The sequence below is a fragment of the Lycorma delicatula genome, chromosome 3 (genome assembly GCF_047948215.1).
Source record: "Lycorma delicatula isolate Av1 chromosome 3, ASM4794821v1, whole genome shotgun sequence".
Lineage (NCBI taxonomy): Eukaryota > Metazoa > Arthropoda > Insecta > Hemiptera > Fulgoridae > Lycorma > Lycorma delicatula.
The window spans coordinates 193,611,066-193,625,741 of NC_134457.1; the positions used below are offsets into that span (position 1 = coordinate 193,611,066).

The 14,676-nt window shown below is 28.5% G+C and overlaps 1 protein-coding gene across 1 annotated transcript in view; it reads left to right on the forward strand.

The window, feature by feature from the left end:
• The first annotated feature begins 284 nt into the window (after positions 1-284).
• PDZ-GEF (PDZ domain-containing guanine nucleotide exchange factor) overlaps positions 285-14,676 on the forward strand; it is a 658,157-nt gene continuing 643,765 nt past the window's right edge. Inside the window, exon 1 of the mRNA XM_075361266.1 lies at positions 285-412. The gene's annotated coding sequence lies outside the window, so the exon portion shown is untranslated. The remainder of the gene's footprint in view (positions 413-14,676) is intronic.

Below are 14,676 nucleotides of genomic sequence, written 5' to 3' on the forward strand. Positions count from 1 at the left end.
CCGCGCCAATTTTGTTAGCTGGAGATTCAAAACTGCTCATGTGACGTTATAAAAACTAATTTATAAAAAGTTTAAGCGATCGACCAGTAGTGACGCATACATCTGTTCATTTTTTCAGTTGCTGTTTTTATTTGTCCCCAAATTGGAAGATATTAATGACGTTTGCATCAAGGTATTTGTAGTACTAAGATAGAGAATGTTGTTTCTACGGTTAGTGCGACTCCAGCGCTAACGTGTCGACCCTGTGTACTAGAAACTTCCGTTAAGTAGTTGTTTGGCCGCGTGAAAGGAAGCATGTTGTGCTCGCGTCTTCTGTTCGCTTATTTGGTTATGTTTATGTGTTAGTGAAACCAAAAAACTAATTGTGATTTTGTTTTAGTTGGAATATTTAAGGTTTAAAAACTTGAATTAAGTAAGTAATATTTTCCTCCCTCACCTTTTATTGTTTTATTATGTAAACTGTGTGTTACGGTATTAAAAAATTTCAAGGTTTTTTGATCGTGCTGTATATGTTCTTTTGTGTGTGTAATTATTGTTCTTTATTTGCATTTATATTTTCACCTTTAATCTGGTATTATCTGTTAGATCTGTGAATTGCGGTGCTGTATTTAAGAGTTTATAAAAGTGTTTAATACAGGTTAGTCGCTATTCGATTGGTTTTTATTAAAAGGTGCTCCGTGTTATTGTGAGTAAAACAGTTACATTAAAATTTTTAAAGAATTTGTTTTGCATATAATAGTTTATATTTACATTTCAGATTTAAATCAGAAAAATATGTTTCATATACCGTTTTAAATTTACACGTTAAAGTTACCTATAATATTTATTAACATTAGTGGATTTTTTAAAAATAAATTGCAACGATGACAAAAAGCTCTATTTTCAAGGTTAATAAATCTTAAAGCTCTGGTTTTTTTAAAATAAGTATGTCTTATCCATCGTATTAATGTAGTAAATTATATAATAAATTTACTCGGTCGTATAAGTAATAATTGTTGGGTAAATCCGTAATGTTTTATATTTTTATTAACTCCATCTGTTAATTGTTCATTACTTAAAGTTCACGATTTATTGTTTGAGGTGATATTAGTAACAGGTTTTTACATTGCTTATTGTAAGGTAAGCTACGATTTCGTTTTGTTAAAATATAATTATTTAAATGTATTTTTAAGTTCTGCATTTATGCTTGGTGAGTACACAATCCACGTGGGGTATGAAAATCATATTCTAACAAACGTATTTTTATAGTATAGGAAAAAGTTTTTGAAGTTTTTCAAGTTTAGGTAGCTTATAGAAGTGTAACATTGTTCTATTTTTTTATACGTTTATTTATAATTTTCCTTGTCTTATAATTAATCATTCATTTATTAATGAATCTTTTTTGTCGTTAGATAATACTTCATTGTATACATAATTGATTACTATTAATTAATAAGAAAATTATATTTCTATCCTTTCTTACATTTTCTTCCCAGTCTGTTTTTTATTTTCATTATCTTCAAAACACATAATTTGTGTGTTTTTCTTTTCTATTTTATTATGATTAGACTACAAATATAAATTAATGTAAAGCTGTTAGAAAATAATCAAGTAAATGGACACATTTTTATTAAAATCAAACTTTTTATAAAAAATAAAATTTTTAATTAAAAATAAAAATGAACGTCTAGGTGTATTTCCTATTTTGAAAAGAATTTAGCTTTAAGAAATTACGGATTTCATAAGTTATCAAAACAAAACAATTATGAGTGAAAGATTAAATTTTAATTTTTTTCAACAATTTAATACGTAAAAATGCATTAGTGTTTTATTCGATTATAATATACAACCTATTAATCTTTAATAAAATATTATTTTATTATATAAAATATTATTAATATTAAGAATTAACAACGTAATTTAATATTTTTGTGGACCGAGTTAGAAGCATGAAAAAATAACCTTTTGTCTAATATTTATACAGGTGTAAATTTTTGCATTTTACTTATTTAACTGTTGTATATAAATTTTATCTCGTATTTTTATTCATCTGTTTATTATATATTATTTAAGCAATTTACTACTTTATTGTTGTACTTGCAAATTTTAGTTTATGAAAAATATCTGGTTATTAGCGTGAAAAATCTTGGCCATGATGGAATGCTATTGTAACTTCACTAAAATTTTGCTGTAGTAGTTTTTTTTTTGTACGAACAGGTGAGATTATTATTACCATGGGATTTTTTCCGCATAAACTGTACTGATCCTCAGAGACTCGTTAATTTCTACTGTGCAGAGCTTAATCATTACAGTTTAATGAGCATGCATTATAGCAAAGTTCTGCTAGTTAAGCAGTACAATTTTATATATTCATATTTTTTTTCTTTTCATATTTCGAATTCTTGGTAATTTTCATCGGGTTTAATTATTTGTAAAGTTTTTTCGCTAGATTTATCTTTCATCTGTGACGTTTTTAGTATATAAAGTTTTAAAGTAGTTATGATGAGAGAAAAGACGTGGGAAAAATTGTAGTCTATACTCGTTTTTCAATTAGTTTATGTTAGATTGTTGTGTTAAATCATTTTCTAGTACTGCAGTGTGAGGTTATTTCTCTTGATTTCTCATGAAAGAATTCTGAAAATGATATTTTATACCGAAGAAATATAATGATTACGTGTGTTTTTTTTCCATTATCATTAACTATTATTGATTTTTAAATCCATAAAAATTCTGGGAAATTTGCACCTGATTTCCAGTATTTATTTTACGATTTTTAAACGTTAATTGTGGCTGAGGCTTGTCGAACGATTTTCGCTTCCAAATAGCCATATTTAAATAAAACAAACTGCTTAAAGAAAAGTATTATACTCTACGCATAACACAATTGTAGCGTATTTCGCATTACTGTTAGGAAATTAATTTTTGGTAGCAGTTCTGTTTTTCTTTATTATTTGATCTTAATTATTTTAAAGTTTCTGTTCAAATTTTAGGTTTAGGAATATTATTAATTAATGCGTATATACTGAATATTAAAATGTTTTGGACATTGATATTGAACTTACAAAATAATTTTTTACTGCTTTAATATCTATACATTTCTGTAATCAAAGAATAAAGACCTAATTAGAAAGAATTCAATTAAATCTTTGTTTTTATTATTGTAATAACATAAATGATAAAAGTGTTATCAAAAATGTATTACGTAATTATATTCTACAATTAATTCATTGCATATGCATAAAATTTAAAAACTGATTATTAGCCGATAATATGCCAATTAATTTAGTTCTATTTTTTTTGTTTTCTATTGTAAATTTCTCTTACTTTTCAATGTGTTTAATTGTTTGTAAACTTTTTACAACTTTTTTTTTTTAATTATAACTATATGATAGCCTTAATCTAACAGAAAACAATGTTATGGTAATTGACGATAACAATAAATTGTTAATTAATAATTAACATGAATTTTTAATAAGTCGAATTGGTAAATTTGTCTATGTCGAGTGTGAAAAGCACGTGCGTATAATTTTTTGTGTTTAAGAGATTTCTATATACGCGTTTTGAAATCATCAAACCGAATATGATACACTATCTTAAGTAAAGTTTTTTTTATCATTTAAAAAACGTCTTTCACCGTATTTTTTGTGAATCTGGTTGTGAAAAATGAAAAAAGTTTATAACAAATAATTGCCATGGAAAAATTTATTTATAAAAAAAAGAAGATTTTTGTAAAAATTTTGTTTCTTTTTGGATTAGCGTGGTATAAATTTTTTTTGGTACTTACGTATTAACGCCACCGCAGCTACAGCTTTATTTAAAAACTATAATTTAGCTTTAAATTATATTTTTAGCTTAAATTATAAATTTAGCTTTAATATTTAAAATATTAAAAAAGTAGTCAACGGATTTCGGTGGAAAATGGGGCGATATAGAGTTTAACATAGATTCAAAACAGTCTCTTTATTAATTTTAATAAATGGTTATTTGTATTTATTTATTTTATAAATATAATTTAACCAAACTTAACCTACGCTCGCTAATCTTGACTAATTAACAGGAGTGTTTTGATTATTTAAATAATAAATAATTGCAATAATTACTGAATTTATTTAATAAATACTCAAAAAATTACGGTGTTAATTATTCAAGGTTAGCGAGCGTAGGTTAAGCCAAACTTTGGTTATATTTATAAAATAAATAAATATAAATAACCATTTATTAAAATTAATAAAGAGACTGTTCATTTTCCTCCGAAATCCGATTGACTACTTAAAAAGTACAGTCTTTTTTTTTCTATAAATATCACAAATTAAAAAAATTATCAGGTAATAACAAAAAAATAACTTTTTTGGGAAAGAGGAACTGAGCACTTTTATAATTGACTCAATAATACTTTTTCATCAAAACCATACGTAAAAAAAAACTTCACTATGAAGTAAATAACGTTTTCTTTAAATAGAATAAAAATGATTAAACGTTAATTTACCATTTATTTATTTTTTGTTAATATATCTGATTATTCTGTAGTTTAGTTTCTTAAACATCTGTAGAATATTCTTTTAACAAAAAATTACATAGTCGCAGAGATTTAAAGATATTTTTTTATATTTCGTCACCATTATTTATTGCAGAAGGACTATTTATAGCGTCTTGATACATTGTTTTAAGTCATTTTAATGTTTAAAGTATTTCCGAACGAACGAAGCTTAAAAAATTGTTGGAAAAATTGATGTTAAAATAAATAATATTACAGAAAATCTTAGGTCACGTTCGCTAATAATGTGTTAAAAGTCGTCGTTTTGATTTCCGTTTACGTTTCTTACTAACGACCTTTTTCAATATTTATTCTATATTCATATTTAAAAAAAAAATATTTTTAAAAGATTACATAACTGCTTTTTTTTAATGCTGAGAAAAAATTCAGTTTAAAATTCCTATTTGTCGGTGCCAAATTAAAGTTTAATAAGTTATTTGTTGGTAGTTTGCTTCTAATTACGCAACGAAGTAATGTGTATTATATATATTGGAATTGTATATATAAAATATATCAGTTTATATGACAAAAGAAATCATGTTTTTTTTTAATGTAATCTGAATGTTTAGAACATTTCAACCATTTTGTTTACGTTAAAGTTTTTACTGGATTAAAGATATACAATGTTATTTTTTGCAAGATTAAGGGAATTTTAAGAAAATATTAAAATTTAAAGAAAATAATCATATTAAATAATCTCCGTCCTAATTTAATTTTCGCCCCTCAGGGATGTTTTTTTCTTTTCTTATACGGCTAACCTTGACTAATTAACACCGTAATTTTTTGAGTATTTATTTAATAAATTCAGTAATTATTGCAATTATTTGAATAATCAAAACACTCCTGTTAATTAGTCAAGGTTAGCGAGCGTAGGTTAAGTTTGGTTATATATTTATAAAAAAAAATATATAAATAACCATTTATTAAAATTAATAAAGAGACTGTTTTCAATCTATGTTAAACTCTATATCAGCCCATTTCCCACCGAAATCCGATTGACTACTTTGTTTTTAAATAAAGCTGTAGCTGCGGTGGTGTTAATACGTAAGTAACAGAAAAAAATTTATCTTAAGAATTCCATTTGATGAATCTTAGGAATTGTAACATTTAGTGTTTTGAATTGCCGTTAAACTAAATTTTTTTCTATTAGTTAAATAATAGTTTTGAATTTTTTCTGTAAAAAAATAATTTTTGTCGGTGAAAGTTTTTCATGTTGATTTTTATGCCTAACTGTTTTATGCCTTGTTGTTTTATGCCTTTTCTGTTTTACAAGCATTGGAATTCTTTCCAAATAAATTATTAAAACAGGAGAATATTATTATCAGAACGGTCGCTTTTTATCAAGGACGGTCAAATTCCGTTATATGCCCACAACGCTTAAACATTTTTCTATAGATTTTTACTGTTAAGGGACAATTACAAAAGGTTTTAAATGACTAAAACAAACAGTTTCGGTTAGTTTAAGGTTACTAAGGTTAAGGTTTTGATTAGTTTAAGGTTAAGGTTAGTTTTGGTTACTAAGGTTGACCGGTTACGACTCGCGGAGATGCGTGGACCTACTGTTATCAACGAATGACTAAGGTAGATAAAACAACAACCCTAATCGAAATAGCTTGAAATGTCAGTTATTAGATCAGTAAGTAAATAACATTGTTTAACAAAGTATCTGGTCTATAGAAAAATGTTTAAGCGTTGTGCGCATATAACGGATTTTGACCGTTAAGGACATATTCACCAAAACCCAAATAAATTTTCTTTAAGAAACTAACAGTTTCTCTCTTTTTGATGAGTTCTTTAACTTTTAAATAACATACAAATTAATAAGAATTATTAAGATAATGCTCATACTTTGGATTAGATTATATTTAGGTTATGTCGTCAAAATTAATTAATAAGTTACAATTTTGAAATCATTGGCTTTTAAAGCATTAAAAAAGTAATAGTGATGTAATTTGGCATCCGTTTCGTTACGCTTTAACATCATCCTTAACAATTTGCTTTGGTAATTACTGCTTAATTTATTTCGTTAAACTTTTATAGTCTGAAATGTTAAAAAGTCAAACAACCTATTTTAAATAGATTATACATTTTATTAGATTTTTGACAATTTGATTGAATAATTTAAATTTAACTTTGCAAGGTAGCAAACCGTCGGATCAATAAGATTTTAAAATTCTCCTAAATAGGGACGTGTACAAAAAGAAAAGGATCTCGAGGATGGGCAATCTCAATTATCAGGCACTACACATTGTTAATCCGATGAGGAGGTTTATACGCGGCAGAATGAGTTGTTCTGAATCAAGAAGAAATAGATAAACTGGAGCCTGTTGAAAGACGGTTAGTAAGGAAAATCCTAGGACCCAGACAAACTAACGATGACTGGAAATTAAGGAAGAACGAGGAACTTTACCCGGAGTTTGATAAATTCGCGAAAGCAATACTAACGTAAGCGAAAACTAGCATTATACGGATTTAAATAAATTACGAAGAGAATTTTTGACGAGTGTGACAAGACGAAGATTAATTAGTTTAAGCAAGCTAAAGAGGACCTAAGGGTAGCAAAAATTAATGAGACGGGTTTAAGAAGGATGCTTAGAAAAAAAAATTAGAATTTTTTCTGAATCCCTTTGTTCAGAGGTATAAGAAAGATTGTGTTAACCTATAGTGGTCGGAAGAAAGAAGGAAGCGGCACAGTGAAAGAATAAAGAAGTATTGGAGAGCTAAAAAATTAGTCAGAAATTAACTATTCAACGTGTTCCTACAGCGACCGGTGTCGAAAAAATCTAATCTCGGTAACGAAAAATAAAAATTAATTTTTTAGTTATGTTATTAATGCAGTATGAAAAACAATAGTTAAACATTATTTAATGAGATTATTTACCACTAAAATAGAAAAAATTGTAATCATCAACATTAAGAATTGTTATCTCATTAGAATTACATTTTCAGAAATTAAATACAGTCAAACCTCTCTAATTCGAATCTCAAGGGACCAATATTTTTTTTCGATTTAGCGAGTTTTCTATTTAGAGAGGTAAAATAATGAAACTCAAAAGTTGTACAGAAAAATCCCATAATTTAATAATTTGTTAATCTATAATAATGTACTACAGTACTAAATTACATTAGAAAAGACAAAATGTGTATAGTATTATGTAAAAATAAAAAAAACGGAATACCTTTAATTATTTCTCGAAAAAAGTCTGTAATTTTTTTCAGTTTTTTTTTGACAATCTTCACTAGTGATGCACTAAATACACAATCTTCTACTTCCCTTGAACTTTGGAAGACTGTTCGATGGTTATTTTTTGCCGATTTCGCGTCTTTTGTTGTAATTGTAATTTCTACTTATTCAATTTCGTCTTCATCGGAATCCTTATGAATGGCTGAATGTGACACAGGCGCGATGATATCATCATCGGTTGGAGTGGCAGTAACTGCAATATCATCATCAAAGTGTGCGAAAAAGTCAAATGAAATTTCGTCCGTACTAATTTTAAGGTTTTTACAAATTACACTCCATTCTTTTGAAACTGCGGAACGGTTTACAAATTCATCTCGTTTTTTCCCGGATGAAAATTCACAAGTTTTGAAGCAATTAACAATTGTTTCTGGGCGGACTTTGTCAGCGAAGGATATTACTCATCATACAGTGGCACCGTGCGCGAAGTTTTGTTATCGACTACACCGGCGACAGAAATAAGTCGAAAGTTGATTAAAATTAGGCATACAGTACCGGATAAAATTCACGGCTCACACTAAGATTGCTATACAGTATGTAAATTCCGTTTTGAAAACTTTTAAAAATACGTTTTCATCAAAGAAATAATATGTATATAAAGTCCTCGAAATTTTCGAATAAAGGAGGTGATTTAATTCGATTTAAAAATGATTTTTCAAGGGGACAAAGTAAATATTCGATTTAGGGAGTTATTCGAATTAAAGAGGTTCGATTTAGGAAGGTTGTCTGTATAAGAAAAAATGAATAAAGTTGTTAAAACAGTTTTAATTATTTAGTTCATTTATTTTCAGCGAAAACATAGGGGGAAACGGAATTTGGTTATTTCAGAACTGTTTTTAATCAATAATTTTGATAAAAGTGGTTATCTACTAATCAAAAAATATTTTATTTCTATTTTAACCACAAATTTTAAAAAGATATTTTGTTATTTTCTTGATATAACTCGAGGAACAATAAACTAATTTCGACGAATCGTTCGGAAAAAAATTCGGCATCTTAGGGTTTAAACAACATTATACCTGAATAGATCTTAATTACTAATCGATTACAATAATTGAATCGGTAACATCTGTATACTGTAACATCGAAACTGGTCGGTTTCGATGCTACTTTGTTAAAAGAGATAATTTCTATACTTAGCTTTACAATTATTATGTATTTATTTGTTACAGCGCAAAAAAAATTGTTGTTTGAATTTGTAATTAAGGTAAATTTTTGCTAATTTTTATATCTTCAAAACGTTTTCCTCGAAAAAGCAGGAAGTAAAAGTTTATTTTTAAAACTGAACAGGTTTCAAATAAATTAGAAAAATATTAAGTGTAGAGTGTGAAATTTATTTATTTTTTTTAATCTTGTTTTTTCATCGTAATTTCTTCCGGTTGTCTTAATAAAGGTAAATTATTACTGTCGATGAAAAAATACTCTCAATTTCTCTTCGTTTCGAGTTCTTCCGAGTAAAATGAATTATAAAGTTCCTTTGAGTAATTATAAAGACTTTGTGTATGAATGTGTTGACTAATTTTACTTTATATCTCAAATATTGTTTTAACTAATTATGAAATTTTGTCTGGTAGCTTTCATATTAGAATATTTTGTTCATTTATTTATTTACCTTTAAGGTTTAATTAAAGGGTGGAATATATTTTATATATAGAAGGGTATTCAATTTTATAAATAATTTGCTGGTGGTTATTTTTAAATTACAAAATAAAGGTCAACAAATGCGTTCATTATTACAAATGGAGTTTTATATATTTTTGATAACGTTTAATTACTAAACATTCGGGTGTAAATGTTATTAATTTTGCATAAATTTTTCGTTGTTAGTATGGAATGAGGTTTTCAGTATTTATCAAAATTGAAGAAGTAAAATTTTTTTTATATTAAATTTTCTTATAAAACGCTGATATTGGAGATTTTTAACTATATTTTGACGAATATATTAGCATAATATTGTATTTTTGCAAAGTATTCTATTTATTTATTGGGTTTTTAGTGGTTCAACAAATTATTTTTCTGCAAATAAGATAAATAAAAAAAATTTAACAACTTCATCACGAGGGAAGTTATAAATTTTAAAATTCTGTTGTATCTAAAAAAAATCAGCTACATCACCGTTAGCTATTTTCTTTTAAATTGCTTTTATGATTAATAATTGTGCATATTAATTGAAAATAGACTACCATATGGAATATCAATGCAGGAGAGGAGCCTACTACTCTTTATTAAAACCTCTTATAATAGGACAAAAATATATCACGAGGACTATTTCAAAAAAACATCGAACATTTATTGCTTACCCGTTTTCAGGGAATGTTACCCCTCTTACCCCTTCGATACTTGTATTTCTATAAGACTGGTAATATTTTATTCAAAAAGTAGCCAGCAGGAAGAAAACTATATTCGCGTTACTTACAATATGCGAAGCAGGCAACGTTAAACCGCCCACATCAAACAAAGAGCTTTTTCGTATATTTTACCTTTTTATCGCCCCTCGAATTTTCAGTGAAATCTCTGCGGATATCAAATAACTAAATATAATTACAAAATTTAAATCTGTATAAAAAAATGGTTACTCGATGAAGATTATATCGAAAACTTATTTTCAAAAATAAGCTAATTTGTCGAAGAATTAGATGTATCATAAGTATAAATAAGATAATTAATTAAGTATAAGTTTAAATAAGGTATACGGGAGTATGGATAAAAAATTCTGTAGCCAGAGGAATCGAAGCGCGGAACCGTGCAGGGCCAGGGAGGTAGACTTTTTGCTGAGGACGTCTTGGCCCGGTCACACGCATGAGTGACTGGGTCGAGACGCTCTGATGACGCGCTAAAGACCCTCGAGGTTTGAAGGGCGGACGCGCGAGGGTCGGGAGTAGTATGCATAGGGAGCATACTCGGACCCGGACTAGGTGTAGCGATGAGAAGGGTAGCCCTACCGTGAAGAGGCATCCAGAAGCGGAGGTCTTGTTGTTTCGGTGAACTGGTAGGGACCCCGATTGGAAGGACACGATACAGGGTGGGTGGATAGTCGCCTCCGCGTCACTTAGGGCCAGTCGAGGTAACGTCTTTTAGGCGGTTACCGGCTTCCCCTGAGTGGTTATAAAAAGGATTAAAAAAAAGTTTAAATAAGGTAGTTATAATAAAGTTAAATATTAAAATTAATTTAGTAACTAAATAAATACATATTCAGAATTTTAAATCATCTTACGACACACCATGAATCATTTTATATCACTGTTATTTCTACTTTTTTCTCTATTTCAAAAAGTTGCATTTTAGTGTAATAGAACCTAGCGTAAACAGTTAAATTTTATAATAATTTTAATTTTCACATTTGTGTGTTATAAAGGTGATAACTCCCGTATAGGATTTCCTCGGGAGTACTTAGTTCTCATTCTTTTACGATCTAAAAATTGCAGTTTATCAAGAATATATTAGATAATTTTATTTCATTAATATTGTAGCAATAGTATTATGTATATTATTATACAGTGTATCACGAAGTTTTCCCTGGATTTCATTACTTATTCTACTCTTAAAAATAATGGAAAAAATCATATAAAACACATGTCCTAAAATTCTTCTCTTGCGAGTTACGGTTAGTGAAAGATTTCGCTAAGATTTCAGCTACCCCGGTGATTGTCATTTTTAGGACGTTAATTAAAGGGCAAAATTATTGATTTATTAATCAATAATTTGGATTTTGACTTGAAAAATCAAATAAAATAGGCCCAAGAACCGTATCTGCAGTAGTTTTTTAGAAATCTGGGGTGAAAACCAATAAAGTGGGGTAAAAAAACCCCTGTGTTATGACGTACAATAACTTTGTTAAATGGATAATAACCGCATAAAACTTTTGAATAAAACAAAGAAAAGTTAGAAAAATTGAAACTGTTTACATTAAAGAAATATATCTATAGCAATGGTATAATGTACTGTTTCTAAATAGAATTCGAATTTTTCTAACTTTTCTTTGTTTTATTAAACTTATCTTACACCATTTCGTTCAGATTAAAATTCTCTACAAGTTTTGTTTAAAAGTTTGATGCATTTATTATCCATTTAACAAAGTTATTGTACGTCATATAACACAGGGGTTTTTTTATACCCCACTTTATTGGTTTTCACCCCAGATTTCTCAAACGCTACTGCAGATACGTTCTTGGGCTTATTTTATTCGCTTTTTCAAGTCAAAAACCATAAGAAATCACTAATTCTGCTCCTTAATGAACATCCTAAAAATTTCACCGGGGTAGCTAAAATCCTAGCGAACTCTTTCACTACCTGTAATTCGCAACCGAAGAATGTTAGGACATATGATTCTGTATGAACTTTTTTCCATTATTTTCACGATTAGAATAGTTTATGAAAGTCCGGGGAAAACCTCGTGATACACCTATATATGTAAATAGCTGTTATATTTTATTTGTGTCTATACCGCCCACATTGAGAATCCAACGTTTTCTAGCTCCCCAAAATTTTTAAACTTATAATTGTTAAAAATAATAATAGCAATTACTGTTTTTATGATGAGCACTTCAAAACAGCAATTGCAATTATTGTACTTAATACTTTAATAAAACATATTTAATCATATTTGATTAAATATGTTTTATTAAAATATTTTTATACGTTTAGTATTTTATATGTTTTATTTAAGTATTTTTATTAAAATTGTCTGAGGCGTTATCGCCCACTTTAAGTGCTTTTTGGTTTGTTAAATTAATTATTCATTAATATTACAACATTTTAATTGTTTACCGAACTTTTTCCACGTTACCGGCTTTTAGGTAGATTTCATAAGAAAGCTACCTATTGTAATGGGTACTATGATTCAACTTCCGGAAAATTTCGACATATCTTCGCGTTTCACATACCCTAGACCCCAAAACTACCGTCAGCTCAGAATTTTAAATATACACATTTATATATTTCACTTTCTTGTGGACACAATAATTACCGTAATTCTGCGCCAATCACTTTCAAATTGTTCCTTCAAATAGCTCGTCCAAAAATCTCGGTCGAGTTCGTTAACGGCCTAAGTTGAACCATGGGGGTGGAAATGAAATGGGGGGGGGGCTTTATTGAAAAAACAAAATATCGCTATAACTTTCTTATAAAGTAAAATATCGAATTCGTTTAAGTTCCTACTATTCTTTGGATAAGGACCTAAAACTTATCTAAGTAAATTATTATCACCAACCATTGGCCCAGGGAGTAGAAAAAATTGGGTTTCGAAGATAAAAAAGAATCATTCCTCCCTTAATAAGCACAGTATCGAATCGGTGGTCACAGTGACCTTTATCGGTGATCACAGTGGTCTTTAATCCTCTAAACGTTACCTAGAACTTTTGTCTGTAACAATTTTTGGTACGACCAACCCTTACGGCAAGGGATGACCAAAATATTGCTGGAATTGTAAGAAGATGGGGTTTGTGTTATGCTAAACGTGTGAAATGCTTTTCAAATGCAACCGTTGTCGTATTGAGTAAATTTGAAGTTTTTCTTAACTTTAAGGTGGAAATCTTTTTTATCCCCTACTTTGCACCGGTGAAATCTACTTCCGCCTTTCGGCATGCGGAATCGGAATTATTTTTTTATCAAAAAATCTTTTTGTATTGAAAAAGAAGTTTTTTTCCGTATTACCAGTTCGAAATTGCGGTTTTTAATATCGGTATTTTATATTCTGCCAAATATTGTTAGTAAAATGTTTGATGAAATTATTGCTGGACATTTGCTCACGATAAAATGGCGCATATCCTCGCTTAGAGAATGTTGTAAGTCGTAAAGAGTTAATGCGAGATATTTCTTAATTTATCTAAGTTTGTCTGTTCTTTTAAGCTTACTATAGAAACCGATTCCATTTATTATCGATTATACTGTTTTATTTATAAATATGTTACTTTAACTTTTGTATGATGAATTATTTTTACACTCTAACCGAATTGAGACGGTTGTATATGTTGTGTCAGGACGCCTAGTGTTTATTTGCAAGTTAGGGAAGCCGTACGATAATATACGAATAGGGCTATAAAGGGATAGAATTGGGGTGGGATTTGACTAAATCGTGTAATACGTTTTCCAATTACCGTACTTCATTTATATTGATTTTTAAAGGAAAGAGGGTTTAGAAAGACGAGCATAAATCGAAACGGAGACTGTAGCGTAAAATTAGTCAGATGTTGAATTATTCAATAGGTTACTGTTGTTTTTTTCAATCGCAAAAATATTTTTATTAAAAGAAATTCAGAATTCTATTACTTTTTAAAATGAGCAACGAGTTGTGAGATAGAAACTGGGTCTTTAGTCAAATGTTATAGAATTGATTAATTACAATGTTTTTTGCTTCAAATCTTCTCCGTTTATCAGACGTAAAATTTATAAATCAGAGATAGAATAATTTTTATTTATATTAATAGTACTTCCAAGTAACTTACTGATATCGAAAGCATTATACCTAACTTTTAAATACTTAATTTATTTATTGTGCGTTTCTTTACCTCATCCTTCCTTATAAATGTGTAGATAAATCTTTAATTATATGAGCAATTTTTTTCAGATCTTTTAACCTTCCATTTAGACAGTAAGAACCTTCCATACAGTAAGAACTGGTTTATTTTGAGATTTGTGAAATATTCGAATTACACTGACTATATAGCAGCGTCCCTCCTATTTCCAAGCGTTTTTTTACTTCTTTGTACGAAGTAAAGGAAGTATTGTAATCGCGAAAAATTTTGGTTTTCAAATTTCAACGGAAATATCCATTTTGGTCATCCCTGAATCCATTTTGACTAGTTTCGGCGTGACGTCTGTACGTATCTCGCATAACTTTTTTTTTCTTAAAGTAACTCCTCCCACTTCGTGTAATCTACTTCCTTTGCTCGTATATCCTCAACCATGAATCTCTCTATTGTCA